The sequence below is a fragment of the Chelon labrosus genome, assembly GCF_963514085.1.
Source record: "Chelon labrosus genome assembly, chromosome: 11".
Taxonomy (NCBI): Eukaryota; Metazoa; Chordata; class Actinopteri; order Mugiliformes; family Mugilidae; genus Chelon; species Chelon labrosus.
The window spans coordinates 6,552,768-6,578,371 of NC_140344.1; the positions used below are offsets into that span (position 1 = coordinate 6,552,768).

Here is a 25,604-nt window from a genome sequence, read left to right on the forward strand (position 1 = left end):
CTTATAGCCTTTAGCGCAGGGACACACTCAACAAACAAAGTGTTGCTGGTGGACAGCTAGCTAAGTCCCCTCCTAAAACATGGACAGTAACTTAGAATCCCTTTGTGAGTGGAAGAAAAACGAAAACCGGGGTTGGAATTTGGCAGGAAAGTGTTGTTCTGATCTGGCCTGGAACCTGGCGACTTGGCAGAAACAATCAGGCATTGTGGAGCGCGGACGGAGAGGGACCTGTGACAGATGAGAGCGGGAGAGAGAGGGCCCCCTCTTAGAAAAACAGTACACAAAGCGCCATTCACAACCCAGGTCCCTTCTGCCACTTGTGGAGTGAGAGAAGGGCTCCGACAAAGGCCTCCAACTCAACCAATTGGGTGTAAAATCTCTAGCCGTCCCAGCTGGATAGGACCGAGGAAGTGGGAAATAGAGAAAGAGAAAGAGAAAGAGACAGAGACAGAGAGTGAGAGGAGAGAGACAAACAGGAGGGGAAAGAAAATAGGGACAATTTTTCCTTGGAATTGTTTGTCCCAACCAGAAAAGAAGATGAAAGTGAGCAAACTGACAGTTTAAACAAAGACACAGAGGCTCTCTGTGTCAGCAAGCAGGAATTGTAAGGACATCAACTACATCCTTGAGAAAGATGTCATTGGATGCGATACCTTTGCATCCATTGCTTCTGTAGTTTTGTCCATTGCTTCTATCTATGATGATAACACAGAACTCAGCAAAGCAACAGCTTTACGCACAATGTTTACCACGTTGTTTGGAGGTAAAACCAGAAGGGAACCAGAATCTGTAAACTGTAATGGTTGTTTATCACTGACAGTTTGGATTATAGATGTGATTAACCCCCATTTTATTTACCACTAATATAGTATCATTTGACTCCTTGAGTTTCTTTCTGTCTTGCTCCTAAATCTCAGCAGTTACTTTAAGTACAGCGCTATCACGACTACAACTGATGGCCAAACCAAAAGTATTGGATCAATTGTTATAAAAATATTATAAATCATTAAATGGGGTACTCCAACAATTTATGACTGAGGGATTATCGAGAGACAGATTGTTTCAGAGAATGAAGCAACAGAAGCCGAGATATCTAGATTTTTAGTTTCAAGAATGGGCTGAATTAAGAAAATCGCTTCAGTGAAGTTGCTCAGTGGCCATCAGTAGAAGTCTGTGGTTGCACCAGGCAACTCCCAGGTATGAACGAGTAGCAGGGCGTCGCTCAGAAGAATGTGCGCTCGGTTGCTTTCCGTGGATAAATAAATAGGGGTAAAAGAGAGGAGAATTGGCCTAGTATGAGAACAACTCGGCCAGCTCCTAAATCTTGGGCCTGTCTGGACTCTCATTAGATCATCGCAGAGCACTGCAAACAGAGGGCACTGTCATGGGTGAGACATGTGGAATGTGAACACACACATGCTGCCCTGTTTTCTCCCAGAGATTCCCCCGTCCTGCCCCTTTTGCCCAAAATAGCAAAGCTCAATAGAAGCCCCAGTTACCCCCAAAACCAGCCTGTTTCGTCACTGCCTTGATAGCAAGAAAAGCAGTTTTGTTTCCTGAAATTCCGACCCAACACAGATTTCTCTGTCGGGGCAGATCTGTAGCTGTGCAGGCAACAGGGCCAACTGTTAGCCGCTCTCTTTCAAAGCTATGGTTACTTATCGCATGCAACTTCAGGTAATCGCTGATCTCCTCATGACTTAAGTGAACCTCTGAACTATCCACAACATTACCTACATCAATCAGCCCTCACACAAAGACCCTTCCACGACTGTCGTGTAAACAAGTTATTATATGATCATCAGTGTGTTGCACTGAAGGCTTCTATGTATTGACCTTGTTAGAAAGTATTTAGAAGCACAAGGCACACAGAGGGGATGGGCTGGGGCAGCGAGTATAACTGAATTACTCTAATTTCACTGAGTGATTTCATTATAAAAAAACACTCAGAACATATTGCAGATTGAAAAACTCTAATATTAGGTCGGGCATGTGATATATAATTTGGTCCTTGACAGCAACGACATGCTGCATGTTTCACTAATGACTGTCTTCATATGCTCTACTATAGATTTTCTTGTTTCAGTCGTCAACCACATAAGTAGTTTCTTTGGAATAAACTAAAAGGATCACTGAAACATTAACATGTGCATCAGCGAGGCAGAAATTTGTAAGACAGTAGAGCTTTGCTATGCAGTTTATTCTGAGGTATTTTATTTGTATAGTATTTACTTCACTGGATTCGCAGATTAGATAACACACATTGTCATTAGATTTTGTTTAAATTAGAAAATTCTCAATATGCACGTTATCCATATGGGCTTGATAGTAACAAGAGCTCACCGGATAACCTGTTAAAAAACATGGGAAGATGATATAACGCCACCAAAGTTTGAGTGACACTGATGTCTGGGGGGTGCAGCACATACCCTTCACACCTATGCAAACATGTTAGTCAGTAGGTCACCGGCACAAACACATTGCACTAGATCCTCCAGGAGCATGGTGGTTCTTATATGACTGGTTATAGACTGGCCCCTCGGGTAATGTGTAGTGCTACCTTTCTCCATATGCTGGTGTCCGACTGGTTCCACGCAGTGAGTTCAGATCTAATCAGTGTTATATGAAATGTCAGTCTGTCAGTTAAGCCACTCAATAAAATTATTAAAGAGCAGAAGAACAAGACTGTGTATGTTTCAAACTGACCTCAGTGGAACTTATTATCATTTTAATAGTGATGAATACATCAGTTTCATCATTCAAGTGCCATATTAATTGTACCATGTGAAAAGGCTTTTCCTGTCCTGACATAAACTGTTTTAAAAATTGGATTTTATCACACAATAAAATGAGCTTGTATAGTTTCAATGTTAAAACGTTTCAATAAAAAGTAGCTAATGACATTAATGTGTAAAGAGTTTCTCTCTAATGTCAGCAATTAATTTTTTTCCCCTTACATTTCCTACTCCAAATGGGGAAAAAGTGGGCAGAAATTCAGTATCCAAAGAACGTTTCGATATCTTCAACAGAGACAAACACAAACACAATTTAAGGATTTTGGCTTTCGTCAGATGAACACCTGAAGCAAACCGTGGGGTTTGATGTCTCCGTTTGCCCTGCTGATGGAAAATCTTAATCAAAGCCAATGATGGAACACTTAAAAAAAAATGATGAATGCATCGTTTGTACAGTGGGCGTAAACACACACTGTGTTCTGGGTCTGTGTGTTCAGGCTCTGTAGCTCAATGATGCCCGACTAAAACCACAGACCCCCAGAAATCCAGAAGTGGCCTTAGTGACCAACACCCTCCCTTGTGCTTGTTATTTTTCCTGGCACGCGAACACACCCCTACCTAACACAAATACAGTACACATATACATTTATCTACTTCATGGCAAAGATACAGAGTAAACCATTGAAGAAACCATTGAAGACCAAAGTCAACACTCAGTGGCTGAAAAGGACTTTTTGTCTGCCCCCTCCCGCTCACAGGAGTTAAAAGTCCTTGGTTTAATCATATTTCTCCTAATATGCCACCATATAATCAGAACGATTCAGCCCATAAAACAGAAGACATAATTGCAGAGCACTTAATTGTAACAATTAAAGCAGCACAAGGAATCCTTGTATGTTAGAAGCCAGGGGAAACTGTCAAGAAATAGATCGTTATTTACAGCTAGACTGCTCAATGCAATTAAAAACACTCTGTCATTCTTCAAAGTTATTTCATGAATTTCACGTACTGCTGTTTCTGTGTTCTAGATGTCTTAACTTTTATGGGATATTCTGTAATGTAGCTTAACAGTTAAACAAAATTAAGTGCAAGCCAAAACTGCCTGTGGCTGTATGAACACTGACAACATATAGCCTTCCTAACAGGCTGTAGGTGTACAAGCCATCACTTTGAGTTTATCAGTTTATAATACTATATATTATATATACATATACGTATATGTATATATAATATATAATAATTCTTGCAAGTGTCTCTGGCCTGGAGTTGTGTGTTTCCTGTGGAGTTCCATACTTGTCACGGTATCATCAACCTGCCCAGTATCCATGGCCTTCTGCAGTTATCCACTCCTACCTGAATGAACAATTCACCAACCTACCTATGATACATCTTATATTCTCAGACTGACCTGTAACATCATCAGCTATATGTTGTATTTGTATCATCATCAGATTCTACATGTAGGCTTTAGTCAGATGTGTGTATCTGTGACTGATGTATGTTTATCTCGTTTCTCCTGCTGTTCTCTGCTCTCTTCTTTCTCAGGGGTTTCAGGCCGGATGTTGTAAAGCGTCTTGAGACAATTTGTATTGTTACTGACATTATATAAATAGAATTGAATTGAACTGAATTGAAAATGGAAATTACCCTGCATGTAGTCTGAAAACAATCAAGGACAACAAGAATGGAAGACCAAGACTAGAACCCTGAGGAACTCCAAAAGTAATCTATCTGTGTTAAACTGATAACAAGTATTACTGAGATTTCTGTCGTGTATAAACATCAATGACAAGCCAAAATGTGTTCTGAAAAACCGAGCATTAACAAATGTTACAGGTATTTAAATATTTTATATATAAGAGATCTAAAGGTAAAAAAGGAAGCTTTCATTCCAACAACAATAATCTCAAGACTGTTGAAAAGTCCTCCATTCATGTGGATTTTTCTTTAGTGACTCGAATGTCTACATCAACTCACAGTGCTATCCTCTCTCATTTCTCTTTCTCTCATCTCTTTTCGCCCCTGATCTTCATCAGCTCAAAGCACACAGCACATGCCATTTGGCAAACACTTTACATGAGGTAATACGGTGTTATACGGCAGGAGCTGGTTACAAGTTACCTTTGACCTCTTTGGGGACAAGCACAATTCCACTGCGATGCACAAATAAGCGTGTTACACAAGTTTTAAGCCTTGTTTTGCCCCAGTCTCTCCATATAGTTGATGGAAGCTGTAAACAAGGGGAAATCCTATTATCTTAAGAATATACGTAGATGAAACTATGAATAACCCTATTTCAAGGAAGGTTTTTCAGTCAACACAAAGAAGATGCGATTGGATGTGTTTGTAAATCACCCAAAAATGTGTACTAAATAAAATGATATCAAGCAGACTATGCAATTAAAGGTTTAATTTCTGAAATACAATTGGCATTAATGTCCATTTTAGGGTGACATCAGCAGTGGAAAGAGGGCCTGTGGCGATATGGCAGCTGCCCTCACACTTGAGCGATCCCATTAGACCTGAGGCTAACAGCAAAGAAAAAGTGAGCTTCAATAAGTCATCGCAGGACTCAGGGGTCTCAACAAAGCTGAGAACAATCACCAGACATGTTTCTTCAGTGCTGATTTACTGCATTTGTACAACCTAGAGCCACATTTATAATTAAGTCAATGTTGAGTTAAGAGGACACGATGGCACAGAGGAGCCTCTCCCAGAGACAAAAGTGGAGAACAATTATGTCACATGTCAATCCTAAATTTCCATCATTAAATTGACTAGGGGGTCAAGAGAAAAAAAAGTGTCCCAGTCATTGGAAATGCTTTTAATCTACAACCCTAAAGAACACTGTGTGGTGACACTGGTGAAAAGACATAATCAAACTTAAACACTTAGTGGATTAACACACCCAGCCAAGCCAGAAAATCTGAAGATCTGACTGCACATTTTTTGTTTTACCAAATTTAAATAAATGATTTAATTTTAATAAAACAAAATGATTTAAAAGTTTGATGCAAACAAAAGAATTTGAGTCAAGCAAGGCGCTCTAGAGTGTAACATCATCTGCAGGAGCGTCCAAACAGGTGGCTTTTAGAGCACCCAGGAGCCGTGAAAGCCTGCTAATCCTAGATTAGGACTGACAAGTCATTTCACTGCATGCCTCCATTGTAATCCCAGTTGCCTCTCTATCCTCTGACAATGAGCTTTGTTCCCTATCTGAGAAGGAGCTTTGAGGATTTCCTCAGCTTTGTTAGCATGAAATGACTGCATTATTCACAGGCATGCTACTTTCAGCCGGTCAATAAACAACATATTTTTATTCAATTATTGACCGTCATGAATGCGTAATGTGTACAGATGGCCCAAACAAGTTGTCTGTGCTCAGAACGCAGGATTTAATTTCTACTCATTGTGCACAGACGTGTCAGGAGAAAGAAAGAAGATGGTGTGACACTCTTACCCACATGGTTTTACAGCGAGTGCAAAGTGATTAAAGTTTTTAAGCACAATCAGTGATAATAGTAATATTTGTACTCACACCAAAATCTGAAAGAGATTGAAAAGTCAACACATCATACACTTGGTCAATCGGCTATTTTTGTAGCACCTATATGCAACTTTTAATAATTATGAAGCTCTTTATTCCTTTTTTTGTGATTCAGATTCAGTCAAATACAATTCACACTATATTGTACAAAGAACTCACTTGATAATGTTTTCTGCCTATTTACCTATGTACTTTCAAACTCACTTCAAGTTGAGACAAAGGGGCCAGGTTTGATTTAAATGTAGGTGTGAGGGAGGTACTGCTGAATCAGCAGATGAGCACCATGAAAACTTCTTCTCCTCTCTGGGAACAGTTGTCTTGTTTGGCAGTTGGAGGCATGTCAGTGTCCCCCGGCATGTCAAGCTGTCACAATCCAGTCTAATCCTTTCTGCAGTGTGTCCCCTGGTCTGGCTGAAGCGACACATTATACAGTGTACATGAGCGTCTTTGGCTACATGTGTGTATTGTGGGAAAGGGGCTGAGTGATTTGAAACAGTTATGTGTGTGTCGTAAAGACGTATCTGATTGCGCGGAGGAGCAGCCTATATTCAATAAACACATGCAGAGTGTGGAGAGACGAGATGCTGAAGAGACGGATCCGAGTCCGGTTCATACTAGCTGAGAAAGAACAGGCATGGCCCATGTTTCTCCGGAATATGGACGTAAGCTGGAGTGTGTAAAAACACATGTGCAAGTACACACAGTCACAGCCTTGAGTGGAGAGAGGTGTGAGCGTGCGGTGCGAGGTCAAAGCCTGACTATACAGCACAAGGTATCCATTGTCCTTTACAAGCCTGAGGTGAATATACATTGTTCCATGGTGTTGACCAATCACAGCAGTCATTATTCACATGGACTTAGCTGTTGAAAGGGGACAAATGTTTAAGAATGAGTTGGGATTGTTCAGTCCAACAAGACTGCCAATCAACCAATGCACTGCAGTGATTCTACAGACATGTGATGAAAGGTCTTTGGTTTGTTGAGCTTTTCGAGGACCAGTGTTGATGGAATACTAGGGCACAGAAGCAATATGAGGCATGTTTTCAATTAGTCGGGAATAAAAAAGGGGAAAAACTATTTCTGGTGAAGCATGAGAGAAAAATCCAAAGAAGATGTCATAGCACTGTTCCGAATGAAGAGGGGTTCTTTAATTCACTACTCAGTGTGAATGCTCGTCCAGCTGTTTGGTTTTTATCACATTAAGTATCACATCTAAACAACACTCTCGTGAGATTTCACAGTTGCTGAAAAGGAGCAGCTTTTTTTTTTCTTTTACTAAAGAAGCGTTTCTCTCTTCTTCTTTTTTTTTTTTTGCCTGGTGACACCGGACAAGGTTCTGCTCGTTCTCTGCATGCTCTCTCCCTCTCCCTGTTCAGCCGTTTCACTCTCCATCACAGCACTCGGCTTGCAGGCTGTAAATCACAATTAGGGGGTTCATTAGATATGGCTGATTTATTAAGACCCAGGGCTTGTCTCTGGGTCTCTCAGCCATATATTAGCTGGCTACAAGATCTCATACATAGTTATGAGACATGCTGTTTACTGTATCTCATATAGGGTCATATGCCAATAGACATTAATTATTGAGTAAGGCTCCATGGGTTAAATTAATAGCATCCAGATGATAAATCATTTGCATTTGCTTAGTTTTTTTTTTTCTTCAGCGATGCCCGCGTGCAGCACTTTTTGACTGCACATCTAAACGTGTATCCTTTAATAACGACAAATTGGCAACAGCATCAAAAAATCTATCTCTATTATCAGCAAGTGATCCGGCATTTGAAAGGGAGCCAAGCCTTTCGGAGCCTCCTCCAAAGGCTTTAACAAACACACTCTGGAGCTGCTTGCCCTCTTGAACACGAGCACATAAATCTGGCCTGTGTTCATATCACAGTTACTCCAGTTTTAAGTGTCCCTGGCCTACATAATGCAGCATTGTTTTCTCTGTAAATCAAAGTGAATTTATCACACTGCATATCAGCTTCTGTCAATAGTTGCCTGTAAGCACAGGACCCAGATAAGACGGTGTACATAGTCTTATGGTTTCATGTGCATACACCACTACAGAATTCAGATTTTCTGATTATGCTTGAGTTCAATAAAGTACATTAACATTAGAAATGCACAGCAAAAACATCCCTAAATCGCAATCAAAGCTTCTGATTAGAAAAATGGCTCTTCACAAACTGGGCCTCCGTCCAAATTCATTTGTTTCTTTTCTTTTTCCTTCCTTCTGTCCAACATACCAGCAATCCTGCCCAACCTTATGGTCCAGATCATTGAACATCAACTACAAAAATAGTTCTGGATTAGTTACAGCCTGAACAGGTGAGCTCCAACTTGCTCTGACGTATTTTAGTAAAATCCCATTGTTAAGAATAGAGGAGGGTTTACAGGCAGAGAATAAATAGGAAGAAGAGCTGGAGAGAGAGTCTTGACTTCGTGTCCTTAATCTAGACACACATCTCACTGGATCAATGACACAAAGCCTAATGGCATACAGTATGCCCGCCTGTAAAATGAAATAAAGATAAGCATCAGCCTCAAATAGCTTCAAGGTTTATGTGTGTGAGTCTGTTTATGTGTCTTTACTTTTAGGGTTTATGCTGAATCTTTCTAATCTCGATTAATCTGCCAGTCATCTCAATAGTTAGGACTCAGTTTTCATAAATAAAAAGAAAATGCATCAGGTTCCAAGTTAAATCATTAAATTGCATCTCAGCAGGTGGAATCTGTGAATATTTAAAGTGACTTTTCAAATGAAATTGGCTGCGAATATCCTGTCAGTTGACTAATCACCTCAGCACTGACTCATATGCACGCTCAAATGCTGCACCCGGCTTCTCAGACACATAAATGCATGCAGCACTCAAAGGTAATTAAAGTGTTCATGCACAAGCATGTGCTCTCACACACACAAACACTTTCCTCTTGCTGACTTCTGCTACATGACTAATTGATGGTGACAGAGAACAAAGGAGTAGATTAAGGGATTGAGAGTGTGACACACAGCCACAGGTCAGGGGGGAGGGGGTTTAGTCTCTAACTGTGATTATGGACAGGCAGGTGTCACCGGAGGACGCAGCCAGAGCCGACACCTCTACGCCCCGCTGAGCTGCTCCTTCAAGTCCCAGTGGGTCAGGTCTGCTGAGTGCGTGGTGTAAAACTCAGATCTCTCTGTAGCAGGGCTTTAGTGTAGAAGTGACATGAACCAGTGAATCTGGTCAGAATGGGCCGAATCTAAATTGTATTGCTTATATCAAGGAAAACATTATTGCCTCGCTGCTTTGTGTCTGTCTTATTATTAATTAAAAGTATTTAACTGTGAAACAACTTGTGAGAAATGAATAATTCTCTTTTCTAAGGAGGCAAAGTTTGCCGACATTAATTAAGACGCTGCTCCGCTGCCCACTTGTTGTCTTGTGAGCTTTGAGAACCATCGTGTCATTAGTTTCAGTTGTCCAGCCTCTTTAGCAGCGCGGCCTCTAATTGCTCGACAGCATGGTTGATTTTGAAGCTAACCAGAAGCGATGTCATCCCTCCGCTCTCCTTACAATGGGCCTCATTGGATTAAGTTCGAGCAGGCTTTGTTAAAAGCTGGTGCAAATCTAATCAAGGAAGAGACCTCAATTATGCTAGCGTGTACTTAAATGATGTGATGGCTAAAAATGGAGGAAGGGGTCGCCCGGCGTTGGAATGCAATCAGCAGCCATTAAGGCCAGTTAATTTTAGCTGATGGCAGCTTTAAAATGAGATGCAGGATTTTTACTGTAATGAGAATACTGTAATTATGAGGATGCATGGGTGTTTGCTAGAGAGGGTCAGTTAAATAGTGTTCACAAATGAGAAGCTGACACAAGTCTCTTAGAAACAGGTGTTAGAAGTATTGTTGCAGAGTAGCTGCTTCACGTCTTGGCATTCCCACGCAGTCAACACTGCATTTAAAAGCAAGCTATTTAAAAACACACAGTTTTTAATGAAGTGTGGAAGGAAGTCAAACAGCTGAAAAAGAAAAGCCATCATTCTTGCTGAGGCATGTTGAAGCATGTAAAAAAAGGTGAAGAAGCATATTGTTTGGTGGATCACTGTGATCTAAGGACCAGGTGGCCTTCCCTGGAGCCCAGGGCACAACAGCTGAGATTGACCCTGGCCTTTGACCTCCAGGACCCATGACAGTTAAAACAGGAAGCAATTATCCTGAATGTCAGCGAGTGTGGTGGCATTCCCCCAACAGGAGGCCCGCAGTCTAAGCAGGTAACAGTTGTCACCAAAGAAGTTATGGAAAAGAGTGCAGATGTTACACTCCTGCATGAGCGTGGATGGAAACACATTCAGAGAGCGCACTTACTGTCCAACTTGTGTTTTACTGCCAGTTGTGAAAGCTGAGTGGAAACTTACAAGAAAAAAAAAAAAAATCAGATTAAACCTTTTACACTTGTTTTTTATCTGTGAAGAAATTCTAAAATAGCACACAGAGAATAATGACGGGGGTCTTCATTTCGCAACAGTTTAGGACAAGAGTTGGTCATCTGTTGAAATATTGTCGTTGAATATTGACGCAAACTAACAGATTTTGTAACTTGTTCAAATATTTCTGACTGTTTCAGTACATGTGATGTGATGTCTGGCTTGTTATTTATTGTCATTGATTATATAGCGATGAAGGAAAGAACAAACCTCACTTGCCCCAAAAATAAAAACACAACTTATTCCTACAACTCATTTTCCCCATTCTCCTCCTGTTTTAGTCTTGCCAATCTGCCGGGTGCTGCAGCTTCTGCCAACTCTTTCTTTTGGCCTGGTGTGTGTGTCATGTGCTTTCTCCCAAGCATCGGCAGATCGGCCAAAGGCCCTTTTTTTTTTTTCATCCGAAGGTAATACTAGTGTGTCTCGTGAAAAGTTAGAACACAAAACTGGAGACGCCGGAGAAAATCACTCTTTTAGGGCTGGTGAGGGAAAAGGAAGTGTTGACTTATCCATACATCACTACTGTACGGCATTATAACAAGGACAGTAGACGTTTCAGACTAAATTTAAACCTCCCATCACGCTGTCTGATTTTGCGCAATCATAAGGAACACTTGTATAGTCAAAATGTTCTAACTTGACTTTCAAAACTGTCCATTTTGCATCATCACTGTCTCGTGACATTGAAATTAGTTTAAGGGACACAGCATTGTGAAATTCAGAAGACTACAACAACTATTATCAACTCTGAATTTCTGCCCAGTGATGTTCACTACTTTCCGTATCCATCCTCCCATCAGTATTTTATCCACTGACTCAAGTCCCAGGTTTAATTTCTGGCTGGGTCTTAGCTGAAAGTTGGACCTCTCACTCCTTTCGTTTCCTTTCTGATTCCACCTTGTCCGGTGACCCACACGGCAGCCGCCAGTGGACAACTGGTCACGCTGGTCAAACTCTGAGGAGGTGTAAACACCGCCGATGGCTTCCATGTGAAGCAGGGTGTTGCCGAAAGAGAGCACGTGCATTTCCCCGAAATAAATCAAAAGTTAAAATATAGATCCATCCCGAGGCTGCTCTCGCCGTACGCCTCCCTCCTTTCTCACTCTGCCTGCTCATCTAGCTTGTGCATTACCTCATCAGAGGAGGATCTGCCTAAAGCCGCAGCGGTCACACAACAGACAAAAGCGCTCATCTCCAGGAAGCCGCTGCCGCTGCCTGTGGTTTTGGAGAGAGGAGAAGAGAGGGGAAAAAGTGACTCAGCCCCACAGCTCCTTTCTTCTCTCTGCCGACTTAGGGATAAACGGAGGGATAAAGCACAGGGGGAGATAATATTTACAGCAGGCCCCATTTCAAGGGCAATAGAAGAGAGAAAGTGGGGTATGAGCTTGGGTGGTTTGGGAAGTAGCCACAAGGGTCTATACTGTTACTGGCAGAGGGCCTTGCACCATGGACTTATGTGTAAGTGGGGAGGTACTGCCCTGCTTTAAAGCCTCGGCCACTGCAGCTCCACCAGTGTCATCAAAGAAAGCCAGATGGGCCTCAGACGGGATGTTGATGAGGCATGAGTGCGCAAAACACAAACATGCACGCGAGCACAAAGACCAATAAATTAATACAGACACGGCCTGACAAACAACTAAACACATGGCACACTGACATGACGCCGTGATGCGCTGGTGAGCTGCACGCAGGGATGAATCCACCGACCGACAGCGTGCCCCGAGCAGGAGTTCACTTCTCTTTTGTCGTCGCTAAATGAGTTCCTTAACGCAAACTTTCAAGGCATCCTGTCCACGCTAGGCCAAAGCAGACAATTCATATGTGTGGACAAATCAGATCAATTAACTAAATGTCCCGGCTCAAGAGAACACAACAGATCACTGTGAACATAAGCGTTGAGAAACGACAGTAAATTTTGTTAGACGCTGCCCATTAACTGTGACACAGTCATGTTCACATACGACGCTGAACTGAAAGGGAACGGAGCAGAGAAGGGCATTGTTTCGTGGACGCCAAACAGGTAACCTCAGTGGGTTCATTAGCTCATTAAATCATTAGCTCACCACAAATCATCCCAACGGCTGTTTGCTGTCTGGTCACAAACTCTTTGCAAATGACAGCTATTACAGCAGCCATGTGTCACAACAAAGCTCCACAAATAGGCAGAAAGTGGCTGAATTCTGTTCACAAAGCTGCATCTGTGGCTGAGTTCACCTTTGATATATAGCTCAGATGAAAGCACACATGTCTATTAATCCCATGCTACGCTTACATTGTGTACATTTAGAGTTAAATAAGATGTGATCTTGTTACCCAAATGCAGCACAAAATAGATGTGGATGCACAAATAAAAATTTGACATTGACTGCATATTCTGAAGAAAAACTCGGAACAAAAATTGATTTATTTCAGATCTGATGAACTGCCCACTGACGCTGAACGAAACCCCCACTCTTCTGAGCACAGCCTTTAGATGTTTACCGTCACTTAAGGCCTACAGCACATAGCACGCTCCTCTTTACAAAGTCCTGCAAAATAAAGCTGCCATAAATTGTTGCTGTCACGACAACGTTGGTACCCTGTAAAGACTAATTTGGTTAGGAAGGCCCACTTGTCATCTTACCCCTGTGTTATTAGATTTGAAAAGAAACTGCAATAATGTGATTTCAAGTTTCCAGATGAATTGATGAAATTAAGGGAATTTGATAGAATTAAACGTGAGCCTCGGTAGTCCCGTTTCTGTGCAGTTAGTTAGATAAATTATAACGTATGAAAGAGTCCACAAAAATCTGTCATCACATAGCCCCGACATTGCTCCCCAAGTTTATATGGACCCATCCTTTCTGGTTTTCTAATCAGTTAAACCGGGGATTCTTCATTATCTGATTGTTCCTGGAACTTTTCAAAGGCAGAGGGTGAAAATACCCGGTAGCCTAGAGTAAATCAGCTATGTTAAGAAACATTATTTTGCAGTGAATCAATTTATTCTGTTCATCATCAGCAACCCCACTGATTTACTTGGTGACCTCTTAATGTGGTCCCGACCCCGAGACTGACGACCACAGCTCTGGAGTGTGATAGGAGACAATTTACACGAGCCACAAATCAAAGTCTTTGAAAGTGAGCTCCCCGACCAAGCAGCAGGGCACGGATTATCACGCACAACAAAACACCGAAGCTTTTCTGTCCACTCCGCGAGTGAGATGCCGGCGAGAATCTAACAGGCCACTTGTTGACCTAGCAGTGACACGGCTCAAGGGCCACTGGAGAGGGCCTTAATAAGTGTTCTTAAACAGGGGGATTAGCCAGATGGTCAGATCACTCTTTTCTCCAACCTCTCCCATCTGTACATTTCATGTCTCCCGTCTCTGCTGAAACCATCGAGATCGGCCGCTGCGACCTCTCCATCTTAATTTAGGCTAGTGTTACCTACAGCAGATATAATCTTTATTGCTCACAGAGAGAAAGTCCATTAAAAGACATACAGTAGGTCCCAGAGCTGAAAGGTTCCTGGAGTGATGCCTGTGAGAGCCTTTAAAAGACCCCTTTCTTCGCACAAGTGAAAGCAGCTATTGAGGGTGCACAGGGCAGAACACTACCCAGAGTGGAGGTCTGCATTTGCTGTGAAACAAATCAAAAGCGTTCTGTATGTGCTGACGGAGGGGTGAGAGGTAGTGGACATGCACAGAGTCAGATGCAGTTTTGTTAACACGGACCAATGCACTCTCACACACACGCGCGCACACACACACTGCTCAGCTAACACAACCGCTGGTACTAAAAGTGGCGTGTTCAAACGCCAGCAAGAGTTGCTCTGCCGAGACAATGGTGCGTTCTCTGTGAAAGCTCATTATCTGTCTTTTCATGGCGGCAATCATCCCAAGTGCCAAACAGTAGCACAGAAGCACGAAGAAGCTGGCAGTGTTACAGTACAAGGAAATACTTGTCATCAGTATCAGTCGATGAGGGCAACTTACAGAAATAAGAGACTTCAGCTCCAGCACCCTCTTCTCACTTGTGGATGACTTTAAAATTCATGAACGTCACCTGGAAAACAGGAAAACAGAAGCAAATGCTTTTTATTACATAAAAAACAGCAGAAACTCAGCATATTTGTCATCATCATGATCATTTAAATGCTACATTTGTCCAAATTAAAATAAAAATATGCCAATATGTCGAGACCAGGGCATGAAAAACAGAAATGTTGGCCCTTTATAGGATGATTGCATTACCATACAAATCAGGTAACATTTTAATGAACGCTGAACACATTTTTGACATGCCGCCAACAAACTGAGGGTTTGACAAAGTTTGAACATTTAAATTGAGCCCAGTGAACAGGCGCTCAGCCCACCTGAGAGTCCTGAGCAGCGGACTTTCGAGACAGAACAGAGGTCCTGTGTGAAGTCCACTGCAGAGCCAACAGAGGACCAGTGTGCTTCTCTCACAGCATTTTCACTGCACAAACAACGGCCCAAACTCAGCCACGCAAAGCCTAACAAACGACAAACAGCGTGATTCTAGAACGCGGCTTTGAAGTCGAAAAATTGGCCGCAATCTGCTTTAACACGGTTAGCAATGCCTGATATTTTGCTTCAGAAATTGATTCCAATGAGAGCAGGAAAAAAGAATTCTCTCATCAGGCGGACAGCTCGTCCTTCTCGGGCTGCCCGGTTTTACCAGAGCACTCTGTGTGCTAACCGGGGGTCAGCCTTATTATAGCCCCACACGCACACAAGCGCATACTACAAACAGTCATTTGGTACACATGGGGGTCACAGAAAACAAATAATAACATCAAAGAGGTCAAACTGCCGGCGGAGAGCTTTGAAGGCACTGTGATCAGGACGGGGCCGCCCTGAGAGGGGCCCAAGTTGATAGAGGAAGGGAGATAGCCTTAATTGAGAGTGGGAGGTCGCTAATTCAAGAGAGAAAGAGCTGAACAGGATAAGGAGAGACTTAAAGAGAGCGCTTGAACTCACAAAGACAAGCGGCAAAGCCCACCACAGCAGCATTCTGAAGCCAGGCGTCGTGATGGGGCCTTTACACAGCATCTAAGTTGTACAAAGAGGGCAAAACTAACGCGCCTTTGATTCCACAATTTGAGGCTAATTGAGAACAATGAAGAAAAAAGCAAACAGTGAACATGTATGATCTTTTATTCATGTCTTTAATCAGCCAAATGATTCTCTCTGCGAAGCATTTTTCTCTCAGGGCACAATTAAGGGCATTTCTAACCAGAGCAACTCAGAGGCTTGTACAATAAGAAGCTCTGATGCTAATAATGTTAACAAATAGTCAACAAAAACATACTTTAGTGAAACATCCCTGCAAACATTTCAGTAAGATACAACGCTCTCTATCTCTATCTCTATCTCTCTCTCTCCCCCCCTCCATTCTCTCTCTGTTGTTGCCCAACAGAAGTTAAAAAGGCAAAGACTCAAAGAGCCACCTTTTCAATCAAGTGACTGCGAGCTGGATTCCCTTGAGCGCCGTTCACACTCGGCAGCTCTCGCTGACCCGTCTGAACACGTTCCAGATGTCTGCAGAACCAGTTATTCTGTTTCCTCTCCTTCTTCTAACCACCCCTCTCTCTCTCCCCCCCCCCCCCCCCCCCCCCCATTCCACTGCTCCACACGCCCTGCCACTCATCTGCAGATGGCAGATCCGACACCTGGAGGACGCTGGGTAATCAGAGGGACAGCTGGCTGCCCAGTAGAGGAGAGCTGCTGCTATTGTTTCACTCAACTCATATGTTCACATTAATGAGGACTTACAGAACTTGAAAAGATTTTGTTTTACATATGTAAGTGGTTGTTGTTGTTTTTTCAGATGCAGAAAAGGAGTTATGCACACAACGGCCTACGCACGCATACGCAGTTAAAAGAGTTTTGCCACATGGTGAAATCTGCTGATTCCAGTATTCTGAGTATCATTGCTTGACCTGTCAATACAAAGCGACTTCACAAGCCGAATGAGTAAAATAGAGGGGGTTATATAAAAGTGGATGGACTGCATCACTGAGCTACCAGAAGCAGTGAGCACTCAGATGGACACATGGACCAACAGAGACGCACTGTTTTAGACATCAAACCCACATTAATCATTTCTTGAACTCTCACATGCTCGACCACTGCTCTTGTCATCCAATATGAGGAGGAATCTGACATAGGAGAACAAGGCTATAAAGCCGTTCCAGCCTCCTCCTGACAACTGCAAGAAGTAACAGCTACCTTTTAGACCCACTGTCCAACAGCTGTAAAATGGCACATGCTACTCCACAGTTGAGCCAGCTGCAAAACCTGCCTGGAAGAGAGCCAGGCCAAACGCCAGGCCAGAGATTTGCCTTTGGAGAAGAAAGGCTGTGACATCACAGCATTACCGAGAGTAACAAGAGAGGTGAGCGTTATCGTGCACGACGAGATGAAGATTCCCTGTATTATGTTCACAGCGAGGCCCGCACCTGCATAATGAATGCACGCATTCACGCAACAAAATATGCACGGTCCCAAATGTTGTCTTGTTGCAGCTGTCAATGCCACTTGTGCGGACGCGGACACACTGGAGTAAGAACAATGGAACTCTATGAGACAGAAGCTCTCTCAATGAGCTTAGCACCACATGAGGCTCTGTGCTGCCACTTCCATGTCTGCACCATAGGAGGCGGAGTATAGTTCCAACTAATCATATGGGCAATTAAACCAAAATGAATTCACTCGACCCATAAATGATGAGCTTATAGCACACGTAGACGCTCAGAGGACTACTAGCCCTATCCTACTGGTCTTGCAATGTTTCCATGATTGTTTCTCTGTTTCTCTGTTTTTTCACTCTGGGTTTGTAATTTGTCTTCCTATTAACACTGAACTCCTAACTCATCTTTAAACTGTGACTTATAGCATATCAGTATATCAGATATTAGTCCTTTGCTTTACCAAATGGCAGTGTTTTGTTCAAATCCTTGAAGAGTGACATCTTAAACGCTGGAGGCTTATTTGAAACAAACTGTTCCTCCAACATGCTGCCTGAGCATGTCTGATGGCAAAAGTGCTTGTAGCTGTTCTGATCAAACAAATCAACTCCTGCCTAAGCTCTGTGCACCTGGCCGCTGAAGCCAGAAAGAGAGTATTATTGTCAGGCTGTCAGCTTTAAACAGAAACCGTGCAGCTACCGAGGTGCACACCGACCCCTTTATTTGGCACAGAGGTTGTGGGGCAGCGGCGATCAAGCTTTGCATCCTGCATCCTATGTGTGGAGTTTAGGTTGTGAAAACACAAAGGTGTGGGAAAGATAATGTTTCCAGGCTGTTTCAGTAGAAAAAAAGACAAGGTTAGCATGTGGGTGGGCAAACAGCTAGAGAATACTTTTTAAAAAGTGGAACAAAAGAAGGGGATGTTTGCATGACTGAAAAGCCTTTGTGTTCCCTTCACGAAATACCTAGGTGAACATTACAGAAGCTTAAGTGACAACATGTATTCTCTCCCAAGTCGGCGTTAACATGAAATATGGCTAAAGTAAAGGGTGGGAGGCAGGGGCAAGCGCCGGCACATACATCTAAACCTCACCCCTCTGCTCACTACCCTTAGGAGATTACATTATGGTGCTTGCCATTGTCCCACTCCTTCAAGACAAAGCCTGTTCCACTGTGCAAACAGCGCGCCTTGGAAAGATTGTAAAAACAAGAGGTGAATGTCAAAGGCAAAAGTGAATAGGATCTCTCCCTTCTTTTGTCAAGCTGATGAGGTATGCACAAACACATCGCTGCATGACTGAGAAGAAAGGAGGGCCTTGTGAACGAAGGAGCCGGAAAAAGTTGGAGCGTCTTCGCATGAAAAGGCCAGTACCGTGAGAAGTTGCCTGCCTGACTCCTGGGTCTATAGAAAAACCCCTCTGCAAGTATTTGGATGAAAGACCCCCAGAACACACAGAAGGCGTTACGCTAAAAACAAAACACAAGGCCTGGAAAGATGACCTGTGGCTGCCAGGGACATAAAGGTGGCAAAGTGGTGTGGTGTCCAAATGGAGAAAAACAAAAAAAGAAAAACATGTCAATACAATAACATTCCTCAAGAAAGTAAGTTCTCCTCATTTACTACAAAGTGATATCAGATGCATGAAGACCAGCCAACTCCTCCTGAGCTTCCACTGTCCCAGTCTAAAGTCAACCCAGTTACGACCCAAACAAGGCTTTAGCTGTCAGGGGCAATTAATGAGGGCGACCTCGGCTCCCTCTAATTTACAAGGCCAGCGCCAGCCTGTAATTAATTGCTGCGTGCATAAATGTAAATGAGTCCACTGGGGAAGTAGAGGGAGGGAAAAAAACGGCTGTCAGGCCAATATTCCAGCGGGGAGCAATCTGCGAGAGAGGGAAATGATTTAGAGGACAGCGCACAAATCTGCTGCCCGTAAACCATGGAGAAGCTGAATGGGAGAGGAGACTTGTAGAGATGGAGGAGGTGGTCGTCAGGAATAGTTAAGGGGGAAAAAAAATGGCTAAAAAAAACTGTGGCGGTAATAAATATCAACTGTTTTATTTCAATCTCCTCCCCCATGTATATGCAATTTGTATTCATAAGAGAAGTCAAACACATAGTTTATCTCATCTGCCAGACCCAGACTCCCCCGCCCCACATTGCTCTTCCTTGTTACACTATGGTGGCATGTTTTTTTTTTTTAAGAATTCATGTACATATTTCATTCTATAGAAACCTTAAGATAACATTTATCGGGGATTAAGACTTTTTCGTTTATTTTTTTTTCCACTGTTTTGTTCCTCAGTCAGTAGCTGAAGGACACTTCTTACACGCTAGAGGTATTTTCAGTTGAGTCTGAGAGTGCTTACATGGCTAACAGTTATTGATCTGACATCCACCAAGCTGCCTTTCTCGGCCCTTTGTTACTTTATGATGCTACTCGCATCATCAAAGGCCTTTTTTAAACTGAAATTGATGGATTAACACGTGCACACTCTTTTGCAACTGGGTTGCACGGCCCCAACGAAACCCTGCGTTCAGCAGAAACCACTCCACAGGTGGAACTGTGCACTTAAGCAAATATGAATCGGAAGAATCAAGTAGTGACATTATACAGTGTATATAAATGTGTGTGTGTGTGTTTAAGTGTTTGGTTTACATCTGATTCGGCGGATATTCTGTTATATACAAGCTGATAAACACCATGGCTCCTTCACTCATCGCCATCATTATCTTGTACCTTATCTTGCAGCAAAAGACATGGATCTGCACAGTTACAAAGGACACGTACAATCAAAGAGAGGCAGGCAGAAGAAATATGTGATCATTTATGGCGTCTACAATAGCAGCTGTCATTCATAAATCTCGCGCACAAAGGCCGCCTCTTGGCTCCCCTTATGAGCACCATGAACAAACAGTTACAGAAACCATTGTTCATTCAAACCTGTACAAATATGACGGAAATGCGCAAAAACGCACTTTAACCCACAATGTATGGGTTAAAGCGGTGACACTTAAAGACACACACACACACACGGTGGGCCCCGCAGCAGTCACAATAGCGTCTTTATGACATAAGCTCCTTTTCGCTGCAGTGCTTTACAAAGGCAAATGAGATTTTTCCTATAGTAGGCCTCCAGCAATAACATTTGACATCACAGTCCAGCCTACGTATGTTTCCCATATTTAACGGGGAGACACAGTGTAAGCTCCTAGAGAATGAGACTAAACAGCTTGCTGAGGCAGCAGTTCTCCCTCCTGCAAAGGCAGGAACCATCAACTTGAGGGACTGTAGCAAAGGGCCGTTTTATATGCTTACACATGGGCTCCGAGCCAAGACAAATTCACTACCTCCAACAATATAATAATGTTATTGACCTGATTGGTTGTTTCCAACGTTGAATCATCTCGGACTGAACAATAAAACAAGGCTACCTCCCCAAAATAAGCCACTGACGCAAGACTCACAAAAAAAGCAACAGGTGGGGCCCACATAGTGCCTGTAACTCTCTTCAGATGGCTCACCAGAGCAAACACACTTACACAGTGTGGCTACCATTAAGTACATCTTCGGTATTCTTGTGTGCGAAACCTTCTGGTGTAAATGTCACCAGGCCACGATACTGCCGTGTGTCCGACCATCTAAAGTGTGTTGGGCTCCATGGAGGAAACCTGAGGTCTGAATCCAGTCAGCCTGATACCCGAGCCAGCTCCGATCCTGTACACACATCGTCATCGCTGAACACCACACACCACACTTCTGCTAATCCAGCAGCATGCACAGGACATAGCATACCAAATACAAATAAATATGAGCTGGGAGCGTCTCAGGAGCGGGTCATCTATGAGTACACTCATGACATAACGAATGACACTGATCTGTGTATCTCACAAGGTTGGGCTGCTCTCAGAGCCGTCCATAAAGTGGTACATTTCTATTCTGAGCCACACAGCCGATATCCGGCCTCGTTCGCTCTCTCTTGCTTCTATCTCTCCACTGTGAGCCCAAACACTCACCACCATCTCATGATGACAACGGCTCGATTAAAGACTTCTTTATGGCCTGGAAACCATGGTAACGCCCTGCGTAGACAAGCTGGCTGACGACCAATTGGATTTGGGCCTTGGCTCTGTGGGTGGGACCATGTTATCCTGGCCCTCACTACTTTACCACAGGATCCTTACAGAGGCCTCGCACCCCGAACCCTGCTACCACGCCCCATTACTCCAAACCGCTACGAGTGGCAAAGTGAAGGTTACCCAGTCTGCTTTTAGAGGGGGGCGACACTTCTGGAGAGGGAAGAGCTGGAGAGCAACAACTTATAAAAGCAATGTAAACACGAGCTCAGAATACAATCTCACTGGGATTGTTTGCAGCTGTTTTTCTGTTCAAACTTTAAAGAGATTATTAATCTCTCTCAGTTTATTTGAGGTGAGAACAATGGCATGAGCTTGGTTCTGCACAGAGTAATCAAAGATTCCTGAAAAGGCAAGCCTTGATTGCCTTTCAAGAAAAATGCGGCTCACATTTTTTTATTTTTTTATTTTTTATAAGCGAATGTCGTTAATTTCCAATCGTAAAAGGAAAACATTCTTTAAGGTAGCAAATGATGTATAAACTACAACTCCGATGGCAGAAGGCAAGAACAAATTATCTAACATGGATGGACTTTTAAAGGGGAAGTCTTTAGGCACATTAATTTTAGCTTTAAGGCTGATGAGTAGGCATCACTGTGATATCACTATGATTGAGACTTAGAAATGGCAAATGTATGGGAGACATGTATGGCACTACTGAGTTGCATCATGGCCAATCGGGGAACACGTCATCTATTGTTGGATGACTTAGCATCTGGGGAAAACAGCCAATGTGTCACGGCTTCCTGTCTAGTTAGTGTGTATCCACAAAACTGGTAATGGATTTCCGGGCCTTCCTGTTCCTTGAGTCACTCGCAATTTAATGTACCACTAACAGCGTTAGACACAGGATTGGAGTTGAGGCACAACCTTCGAGACATGGACAATTAACAATCTCAAACAACTACACAGGCTTTCACAAGTGTGTGCTTGATAAATATGACACGCCAGGTTGTTTGGTGACAATGTGTTGCTGAGTGTATGAAAGGACGGTCTGCCTCTTTCATTCGCCACACGAACCGTTCACCTGCATACAATCTAAGCCTGTTTAAAACATGATTGGTCAGAAGTGCAAATGGAAGCTTATGGCACTTACATTGTTCTGTCCATTTCCAACAGATTTTGCACATTCACATTAAATTATGGTGAAGGTTCCAGATTAGGCAACTACGCATTCATTTTGGACAATTATTATTATACTTGTATTCTTATAATCACTTAAAATGCGAAACTTGTGTGACAGACAGCAGTCACTGTGAAGGCTACAGGTCTTCTTTTTCCTATCCAGGCCTATGTAAATGATCTTGTATTCATATAACAAGGAAGGGCCCAATGACACATCTAGCCACTGATTCACACAAGCACAATAGCAATGAGCAAGCACCAGGGGCGATTCTTGGTTTAGTGTCTTGCTCAAGGATACTTCTGCATGTGGTCCATGTACCAGGGATTGGGCAACACGTTCTACCTACGGAGCCACAGCCTCCTGATGCCCTCCAAGCACTTTCAATAACTATCTTACCTTGTTTATTCAATGCACCAATTAAGAGGTAGTTTATTAAACTAAATTCTTAAATGTAATTTCCCCTTTTATGGTTTGGATCAAAGAAATCCCTCTGTTTCTATGTATTAGATGTTTTGTATGCCTTTCTTTCTGCAGCAAATTGATCTTGGATAGGTTCGTAGGTACCGCACATGAGGCCCTTACCCTTGCCACAAAAATTTCAACACATTTCCTTTCTCTTTTTCCATCTTTGGACAGAAAAACTTCTATTTTCTTTTTATTTCTTAAATGAAATCTGCAGTGTTGTGCTGGAGTGAAGCCAGCTGAGTGAAATTTCAGCACACAAGCCAACAAGTAGTGATCAGACTCACAGGTGTAGTACCTGAGTTGTGCAACAATAATTCCTTTTGTCTATGTTAACCCGCGGCAAGTGCCAGAGGGGTGGGGCTCATGTGTCGTGACAATTCAGAATGAGCAAGCTTGGCTGTCAGTCAAACGGAAGATTAGTGCATGTATCTTCAAACACTTTTATTCCATTGTCAAAACATTCCAGTGCTTGTATTGTCTCACGTATCACACCCCACCCTTCTGTTTTTGTTGCAGCATAACACTTTCAAGTGGATGTTTGCTCATGACACCAACTTTTCTGTATTGTCTCCTTGAGTCATTGGCAATGTTTCAAATAATTCCAGATCAAGTTTTATGTAGAATTAGGAAAATACCCAGTAAATAAATCACCATTGTAGTGTTTAGGTAGTTAACTTAAAATCAACAGAGGATAATCCAAAAAAAAAGAGCTAATTCTTCAGAAAGCTGCTTAATTATACACGTGCGGAGACACTCACCTTTGACAAATTGTTCCCAAACTATTTAACATCCCAGATGAGGACCATGTGACACAACCCTGAAAAACAGCCGCACAGATACTCGATGCCCAGCAGAGACAATGACTCACAATATCAACAACTAGGTTCTCCCTCTTGTCACGAGAGTCTCTTGTCAGGATAAAACAAGCAGTGCTCCAGCCAGTTGTGTTATTTGATATGACAGCATTTTTGGTTTTCGTTTCTTTTCTTATTCTGCACAAAAGTAAAGACAGCGCCTGTAAATGTGAGGGAGTACTATCGGAGGTGGGAATTCTATCTGTCCATAACAGATAACCATATAGCCCTAACCCTGACAGACAATATAAGATCATCTGTCATGTCAGCCATCAAGTTGTTATGCCTCCACCAGTTTGGATCTGTTAAACGAAAGCCCTAACGGAAAGGATGGGAAAAGGCAGATTGAAAGAAACAGTAGGAAAAACCAAAGTGAAGTGGAGGAAGGAGGAAGGACTGAAAAGCTCCTGGACATGAAGACATGCTCGTATGTGATTTCCTTTTTCTGTAAAATCATCAGGAGCAGTGTAATTGCCAAAGCATCTGCTGTTGCTGTTGCTGCTGCTGCAATCCAAGGCCGCGACTGCTGCCTGACAGATAAAGACTCACTGGAGCACATGTGTCAGTCACCTGGTCACCCACTAGTTTTGTGAGAAACACAAAGAGTCTGCAGTCTGATTGGCGGGATTAAAGAGATCTCCTAATTTATTTCCACGAGAATCAACTGTTGAGGACATTTTTCCAGGACTCCCTTTTTTAACATCTACATCTGAGGGCTGCGTCTGGCAAAGCTCCAGGCGTCGGTGAAGTGCAGCAGAGAAAACACAGAGGCTGAGTTATGTCTTTTTGCAATGAGTCTGCAATCTTAAAGCGAAACAATACCATTAAAAAGATGGGCGTTTAAATAGCCAAGCGGCAATGAATATAATAACTGGTGAGACTAATCTCTTTTGCATACAACATAAAAGAACCTGAAGAGTGTTGTTTTAAAATAATTAGACAAGGGTTAACGTACACTACTCTGATTGAAAAAAAAAGAGTGTTTGTGTTTCTTTTGGCCTTTGCACTCCCTGATCTCCGACATAATTGGGTTCAATTTTGTGAAAATTGAGCCCAAAACTAATTTAAATCAGTGTGCTCCCTCCCTTTTGGTGTCCCATTCCAAAAAAACAGCGGCATCCATCTGCTTTTTCCGAGCTTTCATTTTAGCCATCAGCTCACTTAGAAAATGTTGATTTGTGGCCACATACAAAATAAAGACTATTCAATATTCTTGTCATATTTTTTCTTTAAAACTGATTCAGGATGACAGCTGCGTCTTTGATAAACCTTCACTTGGCAAAAGTACCTCAGCGTTAAGGGAAAATTCCACCCCGCACAGCCTTGTAAGTGAATTTACATGTACCATGAGCTGGATTTGTTCTGTGCAGGATTTTTCTTTTTAATAATACTTCAATTACTGAGTACCTACTTTCCCAAGAATGACTTTCAACAATGGCAGCTCTCTGTGTTGTGTCAGCGGAGAGGGATGGTGAGTTTTTCCACTTGAGGAAAGGCAAAGAGCACGGAGAGAGAACGATGTTGCAGGTTGCCATGCCAAGTAGTTCACAAATTACGAAACGAACGAAAAGAAAGAAAAAAGGGAACTTTGCAAATGACTTTCATTCCAGATAATCGTGGTACGAGAGCATTATTAAGTGGTTTTAAGTTTAATGTGGATTCAAGCCACCCCTTGTTGTTTTTCTCTCCAGGCAGGATGCCAGTTTTGTGTCTGTGTTAACAGTGCAGCAGCCATTTGTCAAAGGCTCTTGTGTAAACCATACATTTATAAATCTCACTCAATCCTTTGCAGGAACA

The 25,604-nt window shown here is 42.7% G+C and overlaps 1 protein-coding gene across 3 annotated transcripts in view; it reads right to left on the minus strand.

Moving 5' to 3' along the window:
- The window catches only part of LOC311495957 (transcription factor SOX-6-like), an 80,105-nt gene extending 65,285 nt beyond the window's left edge, over positions 1-14,820 (minus strand). For 2 of the 3 annotated variants that reach the window (XM_084555643.1, XM_084555641.1), the window contains exon 1: positions 14,727-14,820. The gene's annotated coding sequence lies outside the window, so the exon portion shown is untranslated. Of the gene's footprint in view, positions 1-10,630; positions 10,676-14,726 lie in introns of all 3 variants that reach the window. The other variant, XM_084555642.1, reaches the window with a different exon arrangement.
- Positions 14,821-25,604: the final 10,784 nt, after the last annotated feature.